We start from the raw sequence: 21,383 nt of genomic DNA on the forward strand, positions 1-21,383 counted from the left end.
CAGTCATGTTGTACAGCTATGGTTATGTTGGGTAGTGTCATTTCTCAGTGTGACAGTCTACGGGAAAAGAGGTCGGTGCCCCTGACTGGTCGGGCGTTGCATGTTTTACAAATTCTGCGGGACACGGGTTGAACATCGCTGCTCTAGGACGTGCCGGCTGCCTCCGCGTTGAGGGCAACAGTCGTGACGGGGGCACGGCCGCTCCGGCCTGAAGACAGGGAGGCGGGCAGGGCGGGGAGGTGCGGGGAGGAAACCACTCTGAGGCACTAACATAACAGTTTTTAATAGTTTTATCATGATCGGCTCTTTAATAAAACACGAAGCAAGATTTAGTACCAATTGTGCTTGCCCTGAAGTCGGCGGCATCAGAAATCAGCGTGGGGGGCACACCCAGGGAACCTGGCGCGTGCTCAGGAAGGAGCGTCGAAGGTCCCCTCTCCCCTGAACTCCTTCTCCCTGGCATCTGTTCCCTTCCCTGCCCAAGCTCCTCACCACTGGCATGGGGACAGCAAACTTACAGGATCCGACAAGAGCCGCGACACAATGACCGAGGCTAATAAAGAACGCAGAGACCCAGAGACAGGCCCCAGGCTCCCCACACGTCCCTGGCACCCACGGGGCGCAGCCCACCCTCAAGAAACAAGACTGATAGAGGAGAAAACCCACCGAGGACCCTCGAGAGCTGCCGACTCCCCTCTTTCCCTGGCACGTTCAGTCCATTACCAAGTCCTGCAGGCGGCACAATATATCCTGAATCTGAACCCTTCTCAGCACCTCCCCTTGGACCACACGGCCTGGGCCAACCCCACCTCCGTCCTGGAAAACGAGCCTCCTTCCTGGTCCATCAAATAAAAAGCAGAATGCCCACTTATACTTATGTCCAAAGTAAGCAATTATCCATGGTTTATCTGCAATTCAAATTTAACTGGCCATCCTGTGTTTTTATTCGGCAACCTCGTATCAGTGGTGTCCTACCGCACTCGGAATAAAACCCAGTCTCCCTGCTAACGCCTGTGAGCCCAGACCCCTGACCCCGGCCTGCCTCTGTTCTCCCTGCTTCCTCCCTGCTGTGCCTTGAGAACACCCGTCTTGCCGGCCTTCGGATAGCGACACGCGTCCACCCCTTCACCTGAAATACCCTTCCCGCCGACCTTCGCTTGGGGCCATCCCCTCGCTCCGTTCAGGCCTCTGTTCCAACGTGGCCTCTCCAAAGAGACCCTCCCTGGCCTAACACCCCACTCTCCGCCCAGCCCCTCGGCTCCATCTCTTTACCTGGCTTCTTATTTTTCCTATTGCCAGCTGACAGAATCTATTTCTTAGCTGTTGCTCCTCCTGGAAAGGAAATTTTACAAGGACTGAGGTTACCTGAGTCCCCATAAGGATACAACTGCATCCCCAGAGCTGAGAACGAGTGACACATAGTAGGTGCAAAATAAACATTGGTTGAATGAATGTTCGGGAGGCATCGCATTCCATGCCGCTCAAGGGAGCCACGCCGGCAGCGGTGCCCAGCCCCCCTTTCCCCGGGCCCCAGCAGCAGGTGCTGGGGTCTCGGGTACACGGTGTGCTGGGGAAAGCTCAGCAGGACGGCGAGGGAAGGAGCACGCGGGGGATGGCGGAGGGGGCGGTGGGGGGAGGGAGAGGGTCCATTTGTCAGGCAGGCCCGATGCCAACCTGGGTGCCGCCCACCTAAATCGTAAAAATATCCCAAGACTAATTCCTGCCCCATTCCCCCTCGAACGAGGGCCCGCCTCTGCTTCTCTCTCGGCGGTAAACAAGCAAACACGCCCACAGAGAACGTCCACGCGTTTGTTCTCTCCTAAGATGCACCACAATCACATGGGGAAGGCATTATTGTCTTTTTGTAATTTTTTTAATTGATTGATTTGCGAAAGAGAGAAAGGGAGAGGGAGGGAAGGAGGGGGGGAGGGGGGAGGGGGGAAGAGAGAGAGAGAGAGAGAGAGAGAGAAACAGCGATTTGCTGTTCCACAGACTCCTGCATTCACTGGTTGGTTCGTGTACGTGCCCTGCCCAAGGATCAAACCTGCAGCCTTGGGTCGGGGTATCCAGACCATGCTCTAACCAACTGAGCTACCCGGCCTGGGCCAGGTACTGTCTTCGTTTTACTGGGGAGGAAATCAATGCTCAGAAAGGTGAGGTAACTTACCTAAGATGACACAGCTCGTAAGTAACAAAGTCAGGATTACTTGTCGCAAAATGTAGCAAGTGAAGTGTAGGGACTTAACTTGGACGAGGTCCTAGCCCTGACCCCTCTGTACCCCCTGACCCCTCTGTCCCGCGATGGAGCACCTGCCTCATGGGGACGCGCAGAGGCTTAAAGAGTGCGCCCCGCCCAGCATGCTGAGAACAGGACCTGGCACCTCGAAAGCAGCGCCTCAGTGTTCACTGCTTTAAGCTCAGGTTTTTGGAGTCCAAATCCCTTGCACGCTGCCTTGTTTTGAACCCGGACCTCTGTCCCCAAAGCTGTGCTCCCTCAGCCTCCGTCCCAGCCTCCCCCTCTCCTTCCTCTCTGGATCTCACTGTCACCTGCAAGCTGATGGAAGCGGCCTTGCCGGTCAGTGAGCCTCCCGTACTGACCAGCCGGGCGCCCCGGGATTTGTCTACTGCCCTTCTGACTGTTAAGGGCATATTAATGGGCCTCATTCCACCTCCCTCATTTTTCACAACCCCCCACCCCCTGGCAATATCCTTCAGTAACTCCCCCCCACGCGGGCCCTAGCTTTGCAAGGTTTTATGCCTTTCCTGATCACATATCCAAATGTAAAATCACTACATTAAGCACCAAGCCCTGGTTGAGAGCTCCAAGCCAGTAAATTAAAAGTTATGGTTCCCACAGCAACCATCCCTCTTCCTACCATGTCCGTATTTAGAGCTGTGCGTTACTGTACAGGCTGACAAATTTACTGCCTTAGGGGGGAGTGTGTGTGTGTGTGTGTGTGTAAAAGTTATGAGGAGAGAAAAAACTCCATCTCCGAACTTTCCCAACTCTGGGGAGATTAAATCTCAGCCACAGTCCTGCGGCTGTCGAAGAGAGCGTGTCTGAAGAGCTCGCAAGAGCTGCACCCCATCCTCTGTGGTCGCAGCCTGCCTGTCACCGGGCCCCAGCCGGCAGGATTCCTGCTGCTCTGGCCACGCCGTGAGTCAGATGGCGGACCTGCACCTCCGCTGGAGTTTTGGGATTTGGTTTTGGCGAGTATCAAGATAGACAAAAGCAGAGAGAGGTGAGGCGGAGGCAGGCAAGGAAGAGAAAAGCAGGGGTGGGCAGAGGGCTGGGAGAGGCATAGAGACATGAAAGGGAACCGGGTACATACGGGGGGTCCAAAAAGCAGAAAAGACCAAAAGAGAGAGAAAGGAGGGTTGGGCCAAATCCCGGAGACAGTGGGCATAAATATTAATGTAAAGGAAAGAAAAACAGACAAACGAAAAACAAGACAATTAAAATGCAGAGAACTCCGGCTGCTGTGGCTCCGCTGGGTGAGCACGGTCCCAGGCAGCAGGCGGCCACCGGCTCGATTCCCGGTCAGGGCACAGTAGGGGGCGTCCAGGGGGCAGCTGATAAACGTTTCCCTCTCCCATGGATGTTTCTCTCTCTCTCTCTCTCTTTTTTCTCTCCCTCTCCTCTCTTTCTTTCTCTCCAAAATCAATAAAAACATATTTTTTAATAAAATGGAGAGAAAAATGATACCACCTTTTAAATATTTACAATGCATACCTTTCACAGTGCACGTTAAAGAACTTGACCACAGATGTTCAATAAATGTTAGTTGCCCCTTTCCCCATGCACCAGATGCTTCCACAGGTAACCTTGTCACGGTGCAGCAGGCAGGCTGGGTGCAAACACCAGCTTCGCCATATAATAAATAGCTAAGTGACCTTCAGCAAGTTGGTTGATCTCTCTAGGCCTCAGTTTCCTCATCTGTAAACTGAGGATAACAGTCTTGCCTCATGGGTGACCCGAGGACTGAGGACTGACCATGAGAACCACTAAGTGCCATATAAACATAAGAGCTAGAAACATTTAGTGATCGCTATTATTACCCAGCCCTCCCTCCAACCCCGACGTAGGTATCTGCACCCCCAGTTAACCCTTGAAGATGCTGGGGCCCAAGGTCACACACCCAGCTACCCACAGGAGGCAGAATTCAGACACACTCCGCGTTCCTTTTCCTGAAGACCACAGGGGAGAGGAAGGAGGGAAGGAGAGCACGTGAGAAGGCAAAGAGACCAGAGAAGAAAAACAGAAGAGACGAAAGGAGTGGAAAGAGAAATCCTGAGGCCTTCTTGACAAAGGCAGTCAAGTTGGAGGTCAGCCTCTGGACCACCTCCATCTGGCATAGGAGGTCCCTCTAGCCAGCGAGGCCAGGACCAGGCGGGGCCCCATACTCTCATCTCCCCCCAGTCCCATCTGGCTGGTCCTCCCACATGGTGTCCATCCATCCATCCATCCATCCCTCCCTCTCCAGCCCCGCAGAGCCACGGATGCTGCAGAAAATAAGAGCTCACGTGGGCCCTGCCTGGGAACCTCCTCGATAAGCGTGACGGTTCCTTCCCAGGTCCAGCAGCTGCGTCGGGGTGGGGGAGGCACAGGCCCACAGCCCCGGCTGTGGGAATGCCCAGGCTGAGGGTGCAGCCCCCACAGTTGCACGAGTCTCCTTTGGCTTGAGAGCAGAAGAAATTTGCCATGAGATCATTAAAGAAACGAAATACAGGGACCCCCATGGAGGTTCTGTGCTATCGGTTTCCAAAGTCCAGCCCTGTGCTGTAAGCAGATGTGCAGGCGGCCACACTGCAAAATGTTAATCCAATTGACATTTCAAGGGAGAGAGGAGAGGGTGCTGGTCAGGGAGACTGGTCTCACCCTTTCCTAAAAGACGGGAGGAAGGAGGGGATCAGAAATAGATCTGTGTTGTCACCCTAACATGACAAGCCATGTCCGCGACATTGACCACAGAGAGAATCTGCGTGGCTGAGTATTGGCCACAGCGGTGCCGGTGGACTCATTTCTCAGCAGCAATAACTGTCAGCGCAGTAAGAAAGCTTGGGAGCCCCAAACTGGAATACAGCTCTTCCCAGGCCCAGGGGAGGCGAGCCAGCGAGCAAGTAAAAGACGTGTCTCCTGCTCACATCCATACATCTCCAGACGGACTCGGACACAAAAATGGGCTGAGTCCCATTAATCTCTCCTGAGTTCCCCAGCGTGTCCTGGCCCCTCACAGCTGATGTCCAACGAGCACTTACAAAGGCCAAGACTCCTGTCAACAATTAGCCTCCTCCTACGCTCGGGGCCGGTCCCCTCAATGGTTCTGACATGGAGACAAGGGGAGACCCCTAAGGCACCAGGAAGAGCCACGGCCTGGGGAGGGGGGTGACCCTACTCTCCAAGAACGCTGGGGGAGCAAGCCTCTTCCTCCCTCGGTACCCACATTTCATCTTCTCAACACACCTGGAGAGGCAGGATCTCCCTTGTTATTTCAACAATTCCTTCCTGAGAATAAAATGGTCGGTGCCAGAAAGCTAACAGAACCAATTCCTCAGGATTTTTTAAACAGGAAAATTTATAATCACATTATAATTAAAACTTATAATGCATTACATGTTAAGCGGACTCCCTCCTCCCAATCAATTTCCAAAAATGAAACAAAGACATCATAAACATAAAACACCTGTACAGAAGTGACAAGGGCCCTTGTTAGGATGTAAATGCTTCAAGCATTGCCTCTCCATCAGGAGACTAGTCATGCGGGTGTCGGCAAACAGTTGTGCGCACACCAGCCTGCCTTTCCCAGTCCCAGCAGCTCCCCAGGGCCGCCTTTCCCAGTCCCAGCAGCTCCCCAGGGCCGCCTTTCCCAGTCCCAGCAGCTCCCCAGGGCCGCGCCCCGCCTTGGTGAGGCCTCGGGGCTTCTCAGCATCTCTATACCTCGTTCTGACTGTCTACCTACTGCATCGGGTCGGTAACTTAATATTTCTCACGATACATTATGTTTTTTTAAGTATTATATTGATTTTTGCAATGTAAATATAAACTTCCCCTATGTAAATATCACCCTCAAAAATGTGCTGTTGAGATATGTACATTCTATGAAGTTTGGGCTTTAAAAACAAACCACAAAACAAACCCACAGACAACCAAAGAGGTAGCAGCATTTATCCACAATCACCAAAAGGTGGAAAAACCCAAATGTTCATCCACAGGCAAGTGAACCAACAAAATGTGGTAGACACACATACAATGGACTATTGTTCAGCCTTAAAAAAAGAAGGCAATTTTGGCACATGCTACACAACATGGGTGAACCTTAAAGATATTATGCCACGTAAATAAACCGGACACAAAAGAACAAATATCCTTATGATTCCACATCCGCGAGGGCCAATTCATAGAAACAGAAAGGAGAAGAGAGGTTAACGGGAGCTGGGGAGGGGAAGTAGAGAGTTACTGGTTAATGGGCACAGGGCTTCTACGGGAGGTGATGGGACAGTTCTGGAATGGACAGAGTGATGGCCACACACGCCGTGAAGGCACTTAAGGCCGCGGAGAAGTACACGTGCAGTCATCTCGACCTGGGTTGGTTCAGACACTGTGGCTACTCCCTTCCTCGGCCTCACAATGGTGACAGCAATGAGCATGCTTTTCCGCTGTGGAGTCGCCACTGGAGCTGAATTAATGGAGACATCTGCTTCATAACAGATGAAACTCACTCCAGTAAACAGAGAAGCGTGTAATCTGCAGTGGCTTTTCACAGGTACCTGCAGATGGACGAACCACAGACTCAGAAGCCAGGAACCTGCAAATGTCAGCTCAGCTGCACCCCAGCCTGGGCCACTTACTGAACCTTCCTTGAGCTTCCACTGCTCCAGCCCAGCTGGCTTCCTTGCTGGGATAAACATATATTTGGTTTCTGTTTCCATTGCCTGGCACACGGCTCCTAAGACCCCTGGTATCTCTGGAGTGATAAGAGGGTCTGGCATACGCTAATGAGATGACTGGTGGCTGGGGGCCCCTAGACAGCTTCAGGATGGGAACTGGTCACCAGAAAGACCAAGGCGTGATTCCAGGGTTGGAACTTTCCGCCCCATCCCACCCCCAACTTCCAGGGAGGGGAGAGGGCCTGGAGATGAGCTAAGCACCGATGGCCAGTGGAGAAATCAACCATGTCTGCACGATGAAACCTCCATAAAACCCCCTAAATGACAGGGTTCAGACAGCTCCCAGGGTGAATGCATCAAGGTCCTGGGCAGGCGGCATGGCTGGAGAGAGCGTGTGCATAACCCCCCCTCCCCCGCACCCTGCTCTATGCATGTCTTCCATTCGGCTGTTCCCAAGTTGCATCCTTTATTATAAACCAATATTATAAGCAAAGCACTTTCCTGAGTTCCTGAGAAGAGGGCTGTGGGGTGCTGAGAACCGCTTGAATTTAGAGCCAGTTAGTCAGAAATACAGGTGGCAACCTGGGGCTTGTGGCTAGAGTCTGGAGTGGGGACAGTCTCATGAGTCCGAGTCCTTAACCAGTGGAGTCTGTACTAACTTGGGTAGGTAGTGACAGAGTAAACTGAATTACAGGACACCCAGTTGGTGTCCAGAGAGTTAGAGAACTAGTATGGAGAGCAAAACCCCACGTGTTTGGCGTCACAAGTATTAGAGGTAAAAACCTCCCAGACTTGCTGTTCCTTAATAAGACAGCACATCCCTGTCACGGGTCCTTTGCACGTGGAATTTCCTCTGGTTGGAATCTGCATCCTAGTGACAACTGTATGGAGCGTATCCTCACTTCACTCTGGGGCCTGCTCAAGAAGCCTTCCCTGCAGGCCGGCATACCCCGACTTCTCCCCAAAGTACTTACATGACCCCAAGCTGTGTACCTATTTCCTCACCAGGGAACTTTCCGCATCGGCATCCCCAGGGCCTAGAAGAGTGACCGGCACAGCGAAGGAGCTTGACGCCGGAGGAGTGAATGAACGCCCGCCCGCCTGCCTGCCTGCTGCAGGGGGACCCCGAGGTCCTCATCTCTAAAACTGAGGTCACAACACCAACCTTGGACAACCGTCGTAAATATTTTAAGAGCGGTTATGGGCAAGGCCACGACAGTGAAAACACGCTTACGAAGAATGCACTGATGCTAAGACAAACTGCTTTTCTCACTCTCATGTCTCTAAAGCCAGGAAGGCTCCAGCGATAACTGAGGACCATGCTGCCACTGTGACAGGAAAGTAGGGCATCGTTCCCAAGCCCCTTCACCCACGCACCCCACAGCGCCTCCTTCCCCTCTATACCCTCCCTGCTCACTGCGGGACCCAGCCACAACCACCGCCACCTCACCTGGAGCTTGTCAGAAAAGCAGACTCTATGCCCAGCTGGGCGTGGCTCAGCGGTCGAGCATCGACCTAGGATCCAGGCGATTGGGGTTCGATCCCCTGTCAGGGCACATGCCCGGGTTGTGGGCTTGATCCTCAGTCAGGGGTATGCAGGAGGCAGCCGGTCAATGACTCTCATCATTGATGTTTCTATCTCTCTCTCTCCCCCTCTCCTTTCCTCTCTCTGAAATCAATAAAGATATATTTTTTTAAAAAAAAAGAAAGAAAAGCAAACCGTAGGGCCCGCCCCAGGTTTATGAATTAGAGTCTGCTATTTCATCAAGGTCCCACGACATTTTTAAGCTGGGCAATTTGGGAGACACTAGCTGTCCACATCATGCTCACCTCCAGCTGATCACCTCTAGATGACAGATTAGAAAATCCATTCACTGGCTAAACCCGCCTGTCCCTGCGGGTCCCTCACTCCTTGTCAGACTTTCCAACAGCCTTAAAAGCAACCTACGCTGCCCTGAACTGCTTCTCACTCATCCCTGAACAAAATAATCACTTTCCCACTTCCCTGCTTTTGTTTTTCTTAGTCCCTCTGCCTGGAACGCCCTTCAAACCCTCTGCCTACCTGTGGCTCCCCCACGCACCCTGCAGGGCATGCCTGTTCCGACGGCGACGCTGGACCGCGAGCACCTGGGGGACAGACACTGGGTCTTCCCCATCAGCAAGGTGGCGCAGCAGCAGGCTCTGGAACCCATGTCATTTACTACCTTGGACACGTGAAGCAACCGCTCTCTGCCTCAGTCTCTTTTTCTGTAAAACTTGGATAATTATGGGAACTACATTTCACAGCGCAGTTACGAAAAGTCAGGGAGGTGATAAAATTAAAGCACGTGGGAGAATGCCTGGCACGTTAATAACCACTTAATAAACACTAGATCATACCCAAGACCCAGCAAAGGAGCAGACGCAGAGTGCGCGCTCCGCTGTGACGTTTACTGAATCCAGCCTGCAGTTTCTGGATTGACTTTTTCCTGGGCCCATGAGTCCACCACACCCACCCTTCCCCACAGCCCAGCAAAGCGCTGGAATCCAGGCCCCAGCAGGGACATCATTTAGATGGGAGAATATTTTCTGCAGCCATCTCAGGCCTCAGAGCCTCACCAAGAAACAGAAAGGAAAAGCAATATAAATGTTAATGGGAAATTGTCTGTTCGCTTTCACTTAGGCTGATCTGTTACAGCACAACTAAGGGAGAATTAAGACAGCTGACGGGAGAGGGAAACATAGAACCTGACACGCTGAAGCCCAGAGGCCTCCGTTCCCGGGAGAGGGTGCGATGCCAGGCCGGCAGGCTGCACGGAAACCCGGTCAAAGGGCTTCTCCCCGGGATGCCTGCATGGCGGGGGCATGGCTGCTGCCCTGGTCCCCGTTTCCTGGGCATCCGTCAACCAGCCCTACAATGTGCAGCCATGGGTCTACATAGTAGGGACAGGAAGGTGACTAGAATGTGCTCCCTGTCCTTAAGGACGACTGGGACAGGCCGACAAATACACCTACAATTGTGACACGGCAGGAGTTAATGCTAACAAGCCAGGGCGGAGGCACATTACCCGATCAATGGAGCGGGAGACAGGAGGTCCCAGGAAGTTTTCTTCCAGAGAAGACCCTGAGACTCGGTTCTGAAGGGTGAACAGGAATTAGCCTGGCAAAGGCAGCAGGAAAAGGGGTCCCAGGCAGTGAGAACATTAGGTACAGAGACTAGGGAACTACACTGGGAAGCCCCCCCCCAAGATGTCCATGTGCCGATTCCTGGAATTTGGGAATGTTCTATTAAGGGTGAAAGAGACATTGTAGGTATAATTCAAGACCCTGAGATGGGGAGATGATCTTGGATGATCTGGCCAAGCCCAGAGTAATCACAAGACCCTTGTAAGAGACATGCAGGAGGAGTTAACATCAGAAGAAGAGTAGGTGTGATGGCGGAAGCAGAGACTGAAGTGATGCCCTTTGCAGATAAAGAAAGAAGCCAAAAGCCAAGGAATACAGGCAGCCACTTGAAGCTGGAGAAAAGCAAGAAGATGGGTTCAGCTCTCACAGCCTCCAGAAGGAACCAGCCCTGTGGACACCCTGACTCCAGCCCAGAGAGACTGTCATTGCACTTCTGACCTCTAGAAGTACAAAAGAAGACTTTTGTAATTAGTTCCAGCAGCTAAGTGTGTGGTAACTTGTTATAGCAGCAAGAAGAAACTAATACACATGTGCTGTTTGAGGTGCATCTTCAAGAATGTTAAATAAAAATGTCAGGAAAATGAAACTAACTGAGGAAGCAGCAAAATCATGAAAGAGTCTGTGCACCAGGCCGAGTGTCCACTTTATCGTCAACGTGGGCAGCTGCTGACAGACATTAAGCAGAGGGACAACGTAATAAGGTTGGCCCTGTGAAACACCGAATTATCAAATTTTTAGATCTTAAATCTTAGGAATCACCACGTGTCTAATTTCCCATTTTATGGACTCTCATTTCTTTTATCACAGGCTATAATGACGTTATGAAAAGAAGGATAAACCTACTGGAGTAGGTTAATCTATTTCCAGCCCTCCAAATTCTAGGCTACTGTTTTCAAAGATACGTTACCTGTATTTGTAGAGCTGTTACCAGGCACAGGTATGGGTGTGTGGACAGCTGCACTGTACTGGAAACTGGGAGTTTCCCCCCAAATCCTGGCCAGATGACTGCTGTACTCCTAAAAGAGCCACACTCAGATGAATGCCCGTCCCCACCCACCCCACCCCACCTCCAAGAAGGGTTAGGCAACCAATACTAACTGGGTCAGCTCACTCGGAGCCAAGAGCTCTGAACAGTCCCTTGTTGAGACCCCCAATAAGCCTCAGAGGAAGAACTCTTCTGGGCAGAATTCTAGATGCCAGGGTGGCCCCAAGTCTCGAGTGACCCAGCCCCATTCCCTGATCACACCTGCTGCAAGGCACGGGGCCCATCAGAGAAACCCAGGCAGAGGAGATAAGCCACCGCCCATTCACCCAGACCTCTGTCTACTCTCTGTCTACACACAGAAAGGCCTTTAAATGTCAAATTCCAGCCAGCCTCCAGGTCCCTGCCCTTCCTACCCACGACATGCATCACACCCTCCCCCACACACCTCCTCTCCAGGGCCTCGGCCAGCTCTGCCCTTTGCCGAATGTCACTTGCTGCCAAAGGAATCGCTTAGGTGGCATTTAAGCAGCCCCGGATCTGAACAAGTTGGGTTTGCTCTGGCACTGCCATCAGACCCCTGAGGCCACAGGCTGGGCACTGCAGAGGTTCCAAGGCAGTGTGCCTTGGCTGTGGCCAAAGCAGGGGACCCGCAGAAAAGGGTGTTCAGCGGGCTGAAGCAGTGATTTCCGAAACCACTAGCCCTCTCGGGGCCTCGGTTAAGATACTGGGCTGTCACCTTCCCCATCCCTCAACTCCCTCCCAAATGGGAGATCCCACAAGCTGAAATCATGCACCTGACACTCCCCACGGCCACAGGGGGCCTGCGGTGCTAAAGCACCAAACTGCCGGAGGACCTGGGCATGCGTGCAGAATTTTCCATTTTGAGCTGTTTTTACACATCACTGCTAATGAACCACTCTGACAGGCTTCACTCTCCCCAACAGCCCCCTTTTTGGAGGAGTCTGTATTCGGGGACAGTGCATTCCTAGAACTAGAATCGCCGAGTTAAAGGGCATGAGGCACAATTAGTCGCTGCGATGAACTGGCAGTGGACTCTCCTGAAGGAGCGACACCGGTGTCGCCCGCAATTCAGGTCCCACCGCCAGCGATCGATCAGACGTCCCGCGATCTCTCTCCAGCACCAGCCAGGCTCAGTGAGCCCCAGTGCACTGATGAGGAATGGAAGGCATGTCAAGCGAAGCAGGTCGGCCCAGGCAACACGGTTATTTTGAGACCCGGCAGGGCAAAGAATCTAAGTCCAGGACTCCTCCAGCTCGGGTGCATCTGCTGGATTATTCAGATCTTTCAGTTACCCCGTCCACAGCAACTGCTTTCATTTATTAAAGATAACCACGGGCCAGGCTCTGGACCGGGTGTTTTATTATATACATCACCACATCCGTCCAAGTCAATGAGCAGTCGTAGCAAGGATGCCGTGCTGAGGAAGACCGCGCCGACCTGCCACTGACTGCTTACCACGTGCGAGGCGCTGCGCAGAGCACTTTACATTCCCACGCTAACTCTCAGCGCCTATGCGCTCGGCGTGAACACGCCCGGTTCACAGATGAAAGGAAGGAAGCTCGTAAAAGCGACTTCCCTCAAGAGTTCCGCGGATTACAAACAGAAAATACATCCATCAATAAATGGATCTGAACACAGGGCTGCCTCCAGAACCTAAGCATTTAATTGCAACGCTAGACTGCCCCTAACACTAACAACATCGGGTGGAGGACGGTTTCGAAAGAAGATGGTGAGAAAAATCAGCGCTCTGTCGGTCGGTCTTCCCTGCGATGTTCTGGCTGCGTGTATCTCAGCGCCATCCGGCTGGCTGCATACAAATGCACGTCTTTCTCTTCTGAGGGCTGCTTCCCATCATGGCAAACGTGGATCACAGGGATCAGCCCACACCCCGGCGTGAGCCCCCAGCAGACGCCTCCAATGGCTCAGGGGGGCCTTCTCATCGGAGCCTGGGAAGGAACATGAAGGCTCCCTTCCCTCTCAGGGGCCCCCTGTGCAATGCAGAGGTGGGAGCAGAAGGGGAGTGGTTCTAGACAGCAGCAGAAGTAGGTCAGTGTAAGGGGAAAGAAGTCTCAGGTTCAAGTCCCAGGCCTGCCAACAACTCAGGGAGTGACCTGGGACAAGCCAGTCTGGGCCTCACCAAGACTGATAAATTATTGAACAAATAACTTGATATAATTTCAGACACCCGTCTGGAGGAGGGCAGGGAGAGGCTAGTAAAGACTGACTAGCTTTAAAGGAAGGAAATGATTCAGCAAGGCAGGATGAGATATCCGGGTCCTAGCTCTTCTGCACAACTAACCTAGCGTCTTAGAAGCTCTCTTCCTCAGCTTGCGCCCTGTGAACAGGCCCTTCCCTGGACTAAGGCGGCTGCCACCATAGATGCTTCTGGCTCCCACACCAGCCCACCTGCCAATCCTACTGCACACTCAAAGCGGCCTAGAAAAGAAAACACAGCCTCCACCATCAAGTAAGATCCAGTGACACAGAAGCATGGAACAGACTGACGAATCTCAGAGGGAAGGCCGGGTGGGTGTGGGGTGTGGGGTGTGGGGAGAGATTAACCTAAGAACTCACACGCAGACATGCATAACCCAGGGACACAGACAATAGTGTGGGGAAGGCCTGAGGCAGGGGATGAGTGCGGGGTAGAAGGGGTCCATGGAGAAAAAAGGGAACATTGGTAATACTTTCAACAATAAAGTATAAGAAAAAACTAATGCTGTCATCTCCAGGAGATCCCGACGGGCACGCGAGACCCTAATAAAGGAAGGGGAGGGAGAGGGGGGAAAAGGCCACCCCACGGCGCCGGCTTCCCTTCCTGACACTGGCCGGACATGTCTGCTCCTGGTCATCCTCCTGCCAACCGCTAGAGAGACCTCCTGGGAACACACCTGCCCTCTGGCACAGCAGCCCGATCGCCCTGCTGCGTGCCCATCGGTGAAACGCAGGGAGTGCCCAGGCAAGCGGGCAACGCGTTCCTGGGCCACACAACAAAATTCACAAAGCCAGGCTTGGCTTGCCAGAGACGCTCTTTTCAGTGTAACTTAGAAGGCAGGTCTCCAGGGTTCCCTGCTGGAAATGGTTACGGAGTTCCCCTTGCTGGGGCTTACGGCCATGTTCTAAGTGCACCAGCGAGATTTTCCGGGTACACGGGACCCCAGGAGTGCATCCCCTCTTCCTCTCCAACTGCTCTGGCTTCCAGGCCAGACTCACTCCCTGCTCCCAGTTCTTTGGAATCAAAGGAACTTTTCTTTAAAAATAAAAATAAAAATCAAGCTGTTTTGGGAATAAAAGTGTCGATTTATAAATTCCCCACTTGGCCTTGTCTACCTGCAAAGATACAGAAAAGTCCGGGGGAAGAAAAAGTAAAGGATTGTTTCTCCTTTTAGTTTCCAGATGGAGCTGCCTCCCACCGGCCACCCACACATCCAAGTGGCTGATGTCGCTGCTGTGACTCTAGTAGTACCCCGTGGACGCTGGGGATGTGTGTCCCCAGGAAAATCAACAGCACCGAGGGCATCTGAGAAAGACAGACAGGAGCAAGGAAACCAGCGTGTACTTGGCTCTGGGAGTGTCTGCGGAATCACCAAGCAGCGACCAAACGCACAGCCGAGCACAGGAGCCAGTGGGGCTGAGCCGGGTCTTAGAGGGACCGGGCAGGTCTTAGGGAGGCACAGGCACTTGGCCAGGCTCACAAAATCTGAGGTGCTCAGAATGATGGGGCCCCACATGTGGCCCTCATAAGACCCTTGGCTTAAACTCCTTCTGGTCATTTCCTAGGATGAACCAACCACCTGGTCTGCAGGAGGAAAAATGCTCAGGTTTCAGCTGAGCCTGGCACTCTCGCCTGAACGGCCTGCACAGACCAAAGAGAAGCTGCCGACCCTCGGTGCAACTGCCATTTACAAAGGACCCTGGCTATCGTTACTGTGCGCCCGGCTCCGAGTCTGTCTACTGGGAAGAGCGCCACCCAGACGCTGCACTGCCTGCCTCCCGGTTACCTGCTCTCTGCAGGTGGATGGCACTGTATCAGGCTGCTAGGGCTGCCATCAAGTACCACAGTTTGGGTGGCTTAGGCAATAGAAATTTGGGATCTGCCCGGCCAGGCTTGGCTCAGTGGTTGAGCGTCGACCTAGGATCCAGACTATCAGGGTTCGATTCCTGGTCAGGGCACATGCCCAGGTTGCGGGCTCGATCCCCAGTCAGGGGCGTGCAGGAGGCAGCCGATCAATGACTCTCTCATCATTGATGTTTCTCTCTCTCTCTCTCCCTCTCCTTTTCTCTCTCTGAAATCAATAAAGATATATTTTAAAAAAAAGAAAGAGAGAAATTTGGGTTCTCACAGTGCTAGAGGCTGGAAGTCCAAGATCAGGGTGTCAGCAGGGTTTGTTTCTTCCGATCCCTCTCTCCCTGGCATACAGACAGCCATCTTCATGTGATCTTCCATGTGCGTGTGTATATGTGTGTGTGTGCCTGAGTCCTAATTTCCTCTTCTTAGGACACCAGTCACACTGGATTAGGGTCACCCCTATGCTTTCATTTTACCTCCGTTATCTCTTTAAAGGCCCCATCTCCAAATGCAGTCACATTCTGATATGCACATACCGAGTGCTAGGATTTCAACCTATGCATTTTGAGGGGACACAATTCAACACATAACAGTCACGACTATCTTGACACCACTGAGGAGCATGAGACACACAAGAAGGCTCAGTAGCTTACTGGAGGGACAGAGATCTCAAAAGAGGGACACAGGCACGTGGACCCAGCGCCCATCTAACTTCATCCCACGCAGTCACTGGCATTGAGAATGCTAAGACCACCCTAGGATTCAAGCTGCTGTTTGCTGAGCCAGTAACTCCCTATCACTGTATCCCCTTCTTGTCTATCAAGGCTGACCGGACACCTGGTTGTGCAGACCTACCTGTTCCCCATTGCAATGCACCAATTTTAACAAAACTTATGCCCAGGCCATTCAACTGTGGGATCCTAACAACCCTCCATGGGCCCCCACTTGGTTGATGCCCACTCTCCAAATTGTATTTCATGCTTCCTAAGACCCATGTGATGGTCCTCTCGGAAAACCTGCGCATCGAAGATTCCTGATAAATACTGGCTGGCTGCGTGAACGTATGTATGAGTGGCTGAAGTGGTCAAGGTAACCTCCTAAAACCTTCCCAGGTTAAGTTCCATGGCTCTGCTCTAGGACGGCCGATGGCTGGATCAGACCCAAACCAGGACTTTTCTTCTCTAAAGCGCATCTTCCTCCCACCCAGCCAGCGTGTCCCAGCAGCAGCACCAATGAAACAACGCAGCAGTGATGAGAAACAGCCACTGAGAATACGGCCTTTGCCCAGGTCCAGAAAGATGGGAAGCCCTGGGACCAATTAAATTTTCCCCATAGAATTCATCTCAACAAGACTTTGCTGTACTTTCCTCTCTTGCCCGATCCTTGCTGGGGGGGGGGGGGGTTCACTGTCATTATCTACCTCCCCTGTCCCTGCTATCTGTACCCCTATTAGGAAAATGCCATTGTCATTCAACAAATGTCTGTGTGAGTAGCTCTAGGAACCACGGGCAGGTTCTAAAGAGGCAGAAGACAAGAGCCCGTGACAGTGTGGCGTTTCCAAGCCGTTCAAGGAGATGGAGGCTATTCGAGAATGCAGAGCAATGTAATGCAGATGGTGCCGATACGTGTTAAGCCTTCGAGGAGCACCCAGGAACCAATGCAGGGCGAGGGTTTTAAAGAATAAAGGCTTCTCAGAACAGAAACGGGAGACTAAAGCTGAGACCTTGGCCTTGGCCCCAGAACACAGCCAGGTCCGGGTCCCATGGACCGTGGGTGTGAATTAGCCAGAAGCTATGCCGTGTGCAGTGGGAAAGGGACCCCAAGGGGCGAGCTGGCTGGACAGGGAAGACGGGCTGACGGCAGCAGGGTGCAGGGGGCTCCGGGGGGACCTCAGATGGCCGTTTAAACAGAGGCATTAGGACTGGACACAGTGGGCACCAGGAACCCATTCGATGTCCTGAGCAGAGAAACACAATGATGCCAGTGGTTCTGAGGAATTAATGCATCTGCTTTCACTGGAGTCGAATGAGTCAGAGAAGTGGCCCCAATACCAGACCCGGTGATTCAGGATGGGGAGGGGACCCTGTGGACTAGAGAAGGGGACAGCAACATTCTTGAAAAGTGGGGGCGCACTTCAATGGCAGGTGTCTCAACAAAGGGTGCCAGAGCGGAATATAAACGCTGTATAACACTGTTCTCAAGGGACCAGTGCAAACTTTTAGACATTTCCAAAGCAACAAGTCACAGAACTGGAGAGACCTTTGACGGCAAACTGTACCAAACCCTGTTAGAAAGTCATTCATTCTTACGCAGCCCCGCTGTGGCCGGGGCGCTGTGGCCGGGACTGTAAGACAGGGAACGGGTGCGAAACACTGGGCTCCGCCTGGACTCCACCCGGCGGGCAAGGGCCACGGGGCAGGGGCTGTGCAAGGACAAGGGGTGAGCATATTTTGTAAACTGTGGGAGCCGAGAGAGGGAGGGAGGGAGGGAGGGAGGGAGGGTGGGACGGAGGGAGGGATGGGGGGGGTGGGGGAATGGGGGGGCAGAGGACCAGGGGATGGGGTGGGATGGGAGATGGCGGGATGGGCAGCAGCAAGAGAGGCGGCCGGGCCGAACGTGGGACTCTGAGAAGGGGCTGGATTCGTCCCCTTTCAGGGTCCCAGCCCCGGGACCACACCGCTCTGCTGCACCCGGCCCCAGTCCGGAACTCTCCCTACTTTCATTTAAATGTGTCCAGAAATACTGAACGGAATAAAAGTCCAAAAGATGCTCTGGAAACCAGAAACAGGGTTGATCGTCTCACTGGAGGGAAGTGGGGTGAGTCGCCCACGGCAGCCAAGCCCCTACGACACTGCTCAGGAAAGACACGCGCCACCCACACAACCCAGCGACACGAGCAGAAACACCCCCGAGGCCGGGCGGAGAGGAAAGAGCACGGAGCGGGGGAGAGAAAGCAGAAATGTCAGTTTTAAATAGAAGCTGCTTCTTCCAGCTTTCCAAAAATAAACAGGAGAGCTCATGGCTGCTGTCCGTTTCGTGGCGTGCCATTTGATGGGTGAGGGCACTGCGGCCCAGGGAAGCGGGGTAACTGGTCCCGGCGCACCCAGCCGGTAGAAGCCAATGCCAAGATCCGACCCCAGGAGGTCTGACACCCGGAGATCCACCCACTCCCACGGCCCAATTCAACACCCCCTGGGGGCCACCTGGGTCGGGAAGCCAAGAGACCTGGATGCCAGGCCTTACGCTGACTGTGAATGGCCTTGGGCCAGTAAGGGTGACAGGCTCACTGGAGGATGGCCCTTCCCTGGCACACAAGCCGTCTTGAGGCAGGAGGGGCCGTGGGTCATGGGGTCAGAGGTCTTCGAGGGGAGAAAAGCTGGAGAGGAGGCTGTTCACTGAGGCCGGGGGCCCCTGGGGGGGGGGCACGGCAGAGTGACGGCCAGCGACTGGGCAACGAGGGGAGCCACATCCTGCACCCCACCATCCATGGACACCATCAGGAAATCTCCTCGGCTCCAAGGGGGGTCAGGCCATGGAGAAGAACAGGTGGGGAAGTGGAGGAAACCAAGAGTGGTCAGAGTCACAGCAACTGAGAGAGGAGTGGAGGGATGGAGGGGGGAGGGAGGGAGAGGGGCAACAACGGGGGGACAGGAGCCGATGACCTAGGCCCAGCACTCCACAGCTTCAAGGGGAGCCAGGTTTAAATTGTGTTTCGTGGTGCGGACCCCACTGCCTGCAGAAATCTGCCTGCTGTGGGGGTTGTACTCACAGAAGGGGTATCAGATATCTGTCCATGGTGACGATGACAGCTCCTCATTTACAGCCACCTAAACTGCCTGTCCTCATGGCTAATTTGTTTTGGGCTTGTCCGCAAAACCTCCCCGTTATGAACCTTTCCATCTTGAGGGCAAAATCGCATCACTCGAGGGCTGAGAATTACTAAGACGCTCAGAGCTTCATTTCAGATCTATTTTCTTATAATCAATCAGTTTTATTTAAAAAGGAGGGGGGTAGATACAGCTGCAAACCAGGGAAAATGGATATAGCTTAGAGAACGATTATACATAATAGTCCCAGAAGGTTTAGTTGTTCAGATGATCATTAAAGAAATGGATGGAGCTGGTTTTAGAAAAGGTTCCAGCTCTCCCTGCATCCGCCAAATCTGGTAAAAAAAACAAGAGGGTTCTTTCCACTTCTGGAACCACATTACAGTGGATCCCAAACAGCCCTCACTAGACTCTCCCACCTCTGCTGCTTCTAGGATATAAAGGCAGAGCACCAATCGGGTTGCTGGAAGCAATGAATTAACTGTTTGGGGGTCACTCATTACTGTGGTTACTGGTGGCTTGTTTAAGGGTGCCAGCCAGCACACTCGGGGTACCTACCTATCACGCAGGGCTCTTCCCATGTCTTAGTCTCAACATGACACAGTTCACCACCATCAGGTCTTCTTCTAGGCCATTGGGCCCTCCCATTGCTCCCTTGAGGCACGACAGGTCCCTGCCATCTTGCTTCTTTGAGTTAATGTCCCTAAGGGCTGGTTACTATCCAGATACTGGAGTAATGCCCGGCCCATTAGCCAGTCTCCAAGGGGTCCTCCCAAGCTGACTGTGCTCACGTTGCCCACAATGCAGGCAGCCCTTTTCCTGAACTGCAAAGCAGATTTTCCTCGATAGCTCCTCCACTGGCTAGAGCAGTGGCTCCCAGGCTTAAGTGGGCATCAGTCACCTTGAGGGCTGGCTAAAGCGTAAGGACACTGGGCTGCACATCTCCAAGGCATCTGCTGCTGTACGTCTGGAGTGGAGCCCAGGAATTTGTATTTCAAACAAGTTCTCGGTTCAGAAATTCTCTCTCCCAAATTTTCCAATCCAGTGACATGTGGCGAGGACCGCAAATCAGACCCCACCTACCACTCCAGCTGCATCCCTGCACGCAGGGCTCAAGTTGTTACTCTTGGACACACAGCTCGGATCTCTCATGTGATCACAGACAGATGGCACCGAGCAAAGGACTCGTGCTCACACGCTGTGAATCCCAGCTGACAGCAGCTCTCCTAAGAAATCTCTCTAAGGAGTTACAAACCATCCACAATTTATTTAATTTTGAGTTAATTCTCCATCACTAACTCCTAATTCCAATTTCATGTTTCCCTCTAGATGCATTGTTTTAACTCTTTGCTCAATCTACACTCAAATTTCCACCTCACCCCATATGCTTAAGTAGCATCAAAAACAGGTAGCCTTTGCTTTGTGAAACAGAGGCAAACTTCGATCAATTTCCAGAGTCACTCCTAGGTCCCAGGGTTGCCAGGTTTAGGAGACAAAAATACAGCACAGCAGTTAGATTTGAATTTCGGGTGAAACTAATAATTTTATTTTAGTATAAGTATATCCCATGCAAGAATATTTGGGATAGACTTATATTAAAAATTGTTAGATGTGTATCTGAAATTGTTAGATGTGAGTACACCTGTGCACTCACTCAAATATATATAGAGAGAGTCTCTACTGTGTGTTACTTGCTACAAATACAAGCCAGATAGGCAGGGGTATGTGGTAAATGTTTAAAAACTGGCGGTTGGGGGGAAGATGCTCTTTAGTGTTTGCTTATGTGTGGAGCTCCTGCAACTATTGCAAAGATGAGGGACCAGAAGACCTGCAGAGATGCCCACCCTGGGCGTCAACTTCACTGAGCCACAGAACCAGTGGCAACACCACCTACCTCCAAGATCCTGTATGGTGTGACAAGTATATGCTTACTTAAGCCACTATAAGTTGGCTTCTCTGTTACTAGTACCCAAGTGATTCCCAACTGATACCCAACACATACTGCTCTTGGCTATGGATCTTATATTCTACATCTCCCAGTAGACCAAAAGTTGTGTCTGTTTGGTGGTCATGTTGATGGGTCTCTTCTTCCTTCCACCCATCCATCCACTCATCCATCTAACCATCTGCCCACCCACTCACCTACCATCGCAATGTAGCATTAATGTATGTATTCTATCGGATGGTATAATACTCTAGACCTACAGGGAGACATCACAATTAGTGCCTCTGACTGGCTCTTGGAGAGTCAGTGACCAGTGTTTTCCATCAGGCGCCTCTTTGGGAGAGGACTGTGTAAGTCTCTCTCAGCTGCTACCACTGAGTAAGGGCTTCGTTCCTTCCAGTACTGATGAGGCTCCAGACCCTCTGCCGACCCAGTTCTCCAGCCCTACTCAGTACTTGCTTGGGGTTAGATGACAACACTGTA

At 52.5% G+C, this 21,383-nt stretch overlaps 1 protein-coding gene and 1 non-coding gene across 4 annotated transcripts in view; both read right to left on the minus strand.

Annotated features, from left to right (window-relative positions):
- LARGE1 (LARGE xylosyl- and glucuronyltransferase 1) overlaps positions 1-21,383 on the minus strand; it is a 401,317-nt gene that overhangs the window by 240,207 nt on the left and 139,727 nt on the right. The gene's annotated exons all lie outside the window — the stretch shown is intronic.
- LOC148093932 (small nucleolar RNA SNORA76) lies at positions 11,521-11,658 on the minus strand. The gene has a single exon (XR_015714150.1). It is a non-coding gene; the product is annotated as a small nucleolar RNA SNORA76 (small nucleolar RNA).

The sequence above is a fragment of the Miniopterus natalensis genome, chromosome 2 (assembly GCF_054644295.1).
Source record: "Miniopterus natalensis isolate mMinNat1 chromosome 2, mMinNat1.hap1, whole genome shotgun sequence".
Lineage (NCBI taxonomy): Eukaryota > Metazoa > Chordata > Mammalia > Chiroptera > Miniopteridae > Miniopterus > Miniopterus natalensis.